Raw genomic sequence first — 7,496 nt, 5'->3', positions numbered from 1 at the left:
AGTTTATCACAGGCTCAACATTGTTTAAGAGTCCCAAAGCCTCTTTTGAGATTCATACAATTTCTTAACTGTAGACCCCTAAAAAATAAAACACAAATCACATACTTCCAGCATATAATAGCGCAGGACATACATTACTATTCCAAGATGGAGAAAAGGGAGATAGTGAGGAAATACTGGACCAAAATAAGACTAAAAGCCGGCTGGGAAAACTCCAAATTCTGCATCTCCATGTCTGATGTCAGATGCTTTTCAGATCTCCAACTTCTTTCAGCCTTGGTGACTACAACACACTCCTTTCTCTCGGACTGATTCCACTCCCTGTTAGCGCCCTCCTCAGCAGGTATCCAATGGCTCTGGGATCTGCGACATTTGTGGTCTCCATGGCAATCCAGGCTTCAACCTTGGGACCTCCATGCAGAGACACCTCTGACATACACCTGGCCTCAGAGGATTTTCTTAGTCACACAGAGAGATTCCATAACCTCTTTCTTCTATTCTTGACTATAAAGCCAGAACTGCATGGCCAAAACTGCCAAGTTCTGCTGCTTGCTGGGGCTAGATCATGTCTCTCTCTGTAGTGGCATTTCAACTGTATTTTTTCTTTTTCTTTGATTTTATTGAGCTCTACATTTTCCTCTGCTCCCCTCTCTGCCTTTCCCCTCCCCTTCAACCCTCTCCCATGGTCCCCATGCTCCCAATTTACTCAGGAGATCTTAAGACGAAATGTTTTTTGTAAGTGCAAGAAAGTTCTGGACTTCACTAATTGCAGGCTGCATTAATATCATAAAGCACGCTGTAAATGGTAATTTCATTACCACGTTAAAAACAGCAGCTGAGACCATACAATGTGCAATTATACTCAGGGGTTATACTTATTTGCTTATTCTGTGAGCACAGTTATGAATCGGGCTGTCAGCAAGAGGCAGTGTTTGGAGCTGGGGTGGAGGGCAGAAGATACACGGTCAGCATGGGGTATCCCGAGCCTGTGGCTCTGTGTGTGTGTGTGTGTCATCCTGAGCCTGTGGCTCTGTGTGTGTGTGTCACCCTGAGCCTGTGGCTCTGTGTGTGTGTGTGTGTGTCACCCTGAGCCCGAGGCTCTGTGTGTGTGTGTGTCATCCTGAGCCTGTGGCTCTGTGTGTGTGTGTGTGTCACCCTGAGCCTGAGGCTCTCTGTGTGTGTGTCACCCAGAGCCTGTGGCTCTGTGTGTGTGTGTCACCCTGAGCCTGTGGCTCTGTGTGTGTGTGTCACCCTGAGCCTGTGGTTCTGTATCTCTGTGTGTGTCAATAAGCCCCGAGTAAAGGAAAGAGGGGTAGAAGGATGGGAGAAGAGAGGCAGGGTGGAGGCCCAGGAGTTACTGACAAGCCCTGGAAGAGAGGGGATGATTCACCTGGAGCTCATGGAATGAGACAGCCCAGTACTTCTGGTGCCATGGCAGAGCCTTGCTCCCGTGTAGGCATCTGTTCTGTGTAGGAATCCCATGTAGGTCCCAAGTGTATCTATCTCCCAGCTGCTCCTCCAAATAGCTCAGAAGCAGGCGGTCATTCAAATACTGTGGCAGTCATGGACACACCCAGGGGACTCCACCATCGCTATTGGGCTTGGGACCCTGGAATGAACCTCTCTGTGCTTCTCCAAGTGAGAGGCATGGATCATGTTAAATGCTGCCCTCTGCTGGGCCCACAGGGAGATCTGTCCTTCCCTTCAAGTACTCAGTTTCATAGAAGCACTGCAGTACCCCCCCCCATCCCATAATAATATCTCTCAAGAGCCTGGTGGAGGCCTGTCTACACCGTGTTATCTCTAACACACACGTCTACAACGAAGTTGGTCTTAAAAATTATATGCAATGGGTTTAACAATAGCTCCCCCAAACGCAGAACAATCCCAGTATTATTTCAGGTGCATGTGACACCCCACCTCCTTCAGCATCTTGTACTGTAGTGTATCTTTGGGCCTCGAAAGGTGGCCACTAAACTCACAGACACTGACAGCACAGATAAGGGGACCTCAGCATCCCGAAGTATATTTTTAATAAACGATAAAGTACATCCGCCTCCCGGGAGCAGTTTGCATGGCAAAATTTATCAACGAAATCACGCAGGCCTGTCGTTCTGTGCGGTATGCTTTCTGCTAACAGGTGTAGGGTGTTTCAATATGCTTTTCCAGAGCTGAGGTAGAACCCATGGCCTTGAGCACGCTGGGAAAGTGCTCTACCCCCAAGCCACTTAACTTATATTTCTCCTTCCCTTCCCTCCCCTCTCCTCTCTTCCCTCCCCTCCTCTTCCTTCCCTCCCCTTCTCCTCCCCTCCCCTTCCTTCCTTCTCTTCCCCCCCTCCCCTTTCTTCCCTCCCCTTTCTCCCCCCCCCTTCTCCTCCCCTTCCCTTCCCCTCTCTCCCCTCTCCTCCTGTCCCCTCCCATTCTTTTCTCTTTCCCCCTCTCTTGCTCCCTCTCTCCCTTCCTCCCTCCCTCCCTGTCTTTCTTTTTTGGTGACAGGGACTCACTGTGCAGCCGGGCAGACCTGGAACTCCCTGTGTAGAGCAGCCTGGATTGAGCTGTAGCTGCCCTTTGGCCTCTGCCTCCTAAGCTCTGATTGGCTGGTCTATGGCCCGCACCTGCCCTCGTTATTTTCCTCTGTGGATGTGGTTAGCCGTGTTCTTAGGGGACTGCCTGTCTCAAGTGCCTGGTTTGTTGGCATAAGTTCAGTGTTATATTTTTACATCTGCGGCCTCAGTGGTGATGCCCCTCCCCTTTCTGATGATCTGGGCTGTCTTTCTTTAGCTCTGATTAGCTCGGCTGGGGTCTATGAGCTTTCTTGATCTTTTTGAAGTCCTAGCTTTTGTGTTGTTTAGTTTTAATCTTTTTTTTTTCTTTTCTGTTTTCTATTGCGTTGATATTTGTCCTGGTCTTTGAGAATTCTTTTCTTTTGCTAACATCAAATTACTATATTTTGCTTGTTATTTCTAGTTAGGGTGGTGAGACCAAATATTTTAGGTTTCTTTCCCAATAATTACTTTTAGTGTGGTACTAATTTTTTTATAATCCTGTTGCAATGACATCCCACAGATTCTGATAGGTTGTATTCCTATTCTTGATCCGTTCGAAATGTCCCCAGATTAAACATTTAAATCTATTTTATTAAATTATTTTTTATTAAAAATAAAAATAAAAATAAAAAAGGTTTATTTAGAGTGAGTGAGTGAAAATGTATGTGTTCATACCATGGCATGCCTGCAGAGGCCACAGGACAGTGCAAATGTGTGTGTTCACACCATGGCATGCCTGCAGAGGTCACAGGACAGTGCAAATGTGTGTGTTCACACCATGGCATGCCTGCAGAGGCCATAGGACAGCTTGTGGAAGTTGGTTCTCCACTTCCACCAGGTGGGTCCTGAGGATCAAACACATGTTATTAGGCCTGTTGGCAAACACCTCTGATGGCTGATCCATTTCACCCACCTCATGTGCCCCTCTGACCCAGGAATTAGTTAGAGGTATGTTATTAGTTTACAAATGTGTGGATTTTCTTTTAAGTTTTCTGTCATCTTTTCTAATCTAATTCTTTTGTGGACAGGAAATGTAGATTATCCCACAATTCAAATGCTTTTGCATTTATTACAATTTGCTTTGTAGCCTAGGATGTGGTCATTTTGGCAAATAGGCCAAGTTGTACTTGAAAAGGAAATGAATTATACTGCCGTGTGGTGAGGTTCTCCGCAAGTATTGATTAGGTCAGGTTGATTGGTAGTGCTGTCGGGTCTTTATGTGTTTATTGATTTTCTTTCCTTCTGTTTTTAGTGACTTCTGAGAGATATTAAAACCCGTGAAAAATAACTGCAGATTTTTCTACAGGCGGCTACGGGGTTTAGCGCCTTCTATTGCCTGTTGCGCGTTTCTTGAAGACCGTGATGAATGCCCCACTTAGCATTAACTGTCAACTTGGCCCAGGAGTCTTGGCTAAGAAACTGACTTTATTGGGTTGTTCTGTGGGCCTGTCTGGGTGGAGATTGTCTTGATTGCTGTTTGATAAAGAGGTCCCCCGCCCATCGTGGCTGGTAGCATCCCAGGCAGGTGCTCCTGGGCTGTAAAAGAAAGTCAAGTGTCATAAGTGGTTTTAAACTTAAAGCAAAGAAAACCAGCCCACAAATCACAATCCCAGAGAACCTAAACAATAATGAGGACCCTAAGAGAGACATACATGGATCTAATCTTGTCTTTTTTATAGAAAAAGACAAGATCTCCTGAGTAAATTGGGAGCATGGGGACCATGGGAGGGGGTTGAATGGGAAGGGGAGAGGAAGGGAGAGGAATAGAGAAAAATGTATAGCTCAATAAAATCAATAAAAAAAGAAAAAAGAAAGAAAGTCAAATGTGAGCCTGAGATCCAATCAGCAAGCAGTGTGCTTTCCTGCCCCGACTTCCCCAGTGGCGGGCTGTGTGACCTGGTCCAACAAGGAGGAGCTACCGAGTGGTCAGAGTCAAACCTTCCCTGGTGTGGCAGGTCTCCATACCAGATCACAGAAGGGTGGGAGGGACGTGGGCGTGGAAATGTGAGGATCCAAACATGTTAAGTATCTGGAGTAGAGGGGAGAAATGTGAACAAAAGGGAGATATAGATAAATGTTTCAGAATTCAAAACACCAGGGGTTAGAGTGTTTTTCTCACAGCCACGGAAAAGTAACTACCACAAGGAGCAGGTCTTGTTTTATTTGCATTATTGCTGCCTGAAGAACACTGCGGCAGGTTTCTCTTTATGCCCCCCACCCCCACTCAGGGTTTGTGGCAATTTCACAACACACAAACCCATTGAGATCTACTGACACCGTTTCCCCGACAGCTCAGATGGCTGTTACTGTTTGTTTGTCAGCAATATTTTAAATTAAGATTTTAAATTAAGGGATAGCCACTGTCTTTTAAAACACCTCGCTATCAGACTCTTAATAGAAAACAGTATGGCGTAACTTTGGTGTACCTAGGGCGACCAGAAATTCTGTGTGGCTCACAGTAATGCAGCATTTGCTTTATGGCTGCGGCATGAGAGTGAGCCTGTAACAGCCTGAGGTGTGCCTGTGCATTAAGGGGACTTGTATCCTAGCCTTTCCTGGGAGGAGAGGAGAGCCTGTCCCTGTAGACCCCCTTGTCCCTGAGCTAAAGCCTCTGCTTACTATTGCTGATGTGATACTTGGTGTCACATTGTATCACTTTGAAAAGCGCAGGAGACTTGCTGTTGTTTTTCCTATACTTAAAGTTTGATGCCTGTATGTACATGTTTGCATTCATGTGTTCAGCAGGTTTAAAGTACATTTTACTTCAGGATGATTTGCTCCTAAGATAATAGCTTATGTCAATCACCAAGTCATTCATCTTTTTTTTTTTTTCCCCAAGACAGGATTCCTGGCTGTCCTGGACCTAGCTCTTGTAGACCAGGTTGGCCTCAAAGCCACAGAGATCTGCTTATCTCTGCTGAGAGCATGCATCCTCTTTTGCTACTAGTTCCTACTTCCTTTTCTTTCTAACAGTACTGTTATTTACTTATTGATATTATTTAAATTATTTTTAAATTTCCATTTGTGTGTGTGCGTGTACATGTGGACTTCAGAGGTGTCTTCGTGAACTGCTGCCTGCCTTATATTTTGAACCTGGAGCTCACTGATTTTCTAACGAGGCCAGCAGGTACCTGAGATCCTCTTGTCTCGCAGGCATGGATTGTGGGTGGAACTCAGGCCTTCACGTTTCTGTGGCACGTGCTTTCCTGACTGCGTCATCTCTCCACCTCTGTAACTCATATATTTTTAATTGGCATGCAAAAGTTGGCTCCATGACAGCATTTTCAAGAATGACCTGTTTATTCCGCCTCCCCCACTCCTCTCCCCCCCCCACTACCCCTGCCCCCATTCCCTTTCCACTCTTTTGACACACAGCCACATCATCCCGTCTCTCTCTTGTGGTCCTGTTCTATGGATATTAGACCTGTTTCTTTCTCTTTTCACCATCTAGGACAGGTTTGGCGTAGGCTGTCCCCGTCACCAGCCATTCCAGCAGTGTGATTGAGGCACAGCTCGCTGCTCTCAGTTCCCAGGGAGTTAAAAGTATGAAATGAGAGGGAAAAAAAAACGACACCAGGAAAGCAGGGTCTGTGAAAACCGTTCTTGGTGTCTGCCTCTTTTCCAGAGCCATTTCTGGATTTTTTCCCCCTTTCCTTTTCTTACCCTGAATTTTTGACTTCAACAAAATTGCTATTTTGCTTTTTTGGTATATAATTTTTTTTTCTCCCAGGATGTAGAAAAATCTATCTTAGTCAATTTTCTTAACCCCCAGGTGGTACAGCCTTCTCCCTCTGCACAACTGATGCTGCTTGCTGGCATTTAGTTACACTAGACTTGAGGCACCTGTCCATGGAGCAGAGAGGCACTCTAGAAAGTTCTGGGTAATACAACTGCCACATGAACAGCAACAGAGCCGTTACTGCAGCTAGAGAAGATGGTTCCGTCTCCCAGTTGGCTGATCGCCACTCTGCAACAACCCAGAGAGAAGCTTCTGATGTTTGCTCATTTCACAGACAAGGAAGTGGAACACAGAGTGTCAACAAGTATAGGTGAGGGCCATGTTCTGGGCAGAGCTTTCTGATGTTGACATACCTATTCTTAGGGACAGTGGAAGACCGTGTGGTCAGATATGACCACGTCCTGTTCTCAGAATAGCCTTTGCTCTAGTCAGTAGCTGGACCGGTTTCCCCGGCTCCAGTGTCTGGTCTGTGCTTTCTGTAGTCACTTCCTGGTATTCGCTGTGGCTAGGCTCCTGGATCCTTGTAGATACCAAATCCTGGGATACACAGGGTCTTTATATAGGAAGGGGCACACTGTCCACATCGTGCTTGTGGATCAAGATGGGAGCTCTCAGCTGTGCCTGCTTTGCTCTTCCATCCTGGACTCTAACTCTCAGAAACTGGAAGTGCAATTAAATGCTTTCTAAATTGTCTTGGTCATAGTGTTTTGTCATAGCAACAGAATCGTAATGAAGACACTATAAAGGTGGGTTAAGAAACCAAATTCCACAAAGTTGCCTCTGACATCCATATATTCCCTGTAGCCTGGGCATACATGAGTGCCCCCCCCCTCTCTCTCTCTCACACACACACACACACACACACACAGAGTCTCCAAATACAGTCTCACACAGCAGCAGGATCAGAACTTCTATGTGACTAATAATCGATTCAGCCTGCAGCAGCAGTGAGACTCCACAGCTCTTCAGGTGGCCCAGTCCACAAGCTGCTCCCCCAGCCCTTCCCAGGAGTAGGGGAGTGTCTTGAGCCTTTGAGTTGCCCACAGATAGGGTGAACCCTGCAGAACTGCCTACTGGCTGAACTCGGAGGAAAGAATGTAGCTATGCCCATGACATACATCAATAGGAGTCCTATTTCAACAACTCAAGTTGGTTCTGAAATGAAAAAGTCAAAGAATGTGGATTGGAAGGCGGGCCACACTGTGTCGGGG

The sequence above is a fragment of the Alexandromys fortis genome, unplaced genomic scaffold (genome assembly GCF_014885135.2).
Source record: "Alexandromys fortis isolate MF-2015 unplaced genomic scaffold, M_Fortis_MF-2015_v1.1 scaffold_9, whole genome shotgun sequence".
Taxonomy (NCBI): domain Eukaryota; kingdom Metazoa; phylum Chordata; class Mammalia; order Rodentia; family Cricetidae; genus Alexandromys; species Alexandromys fortis.
Note: the sequence above shows the minus strand (reverse complement) of the source record.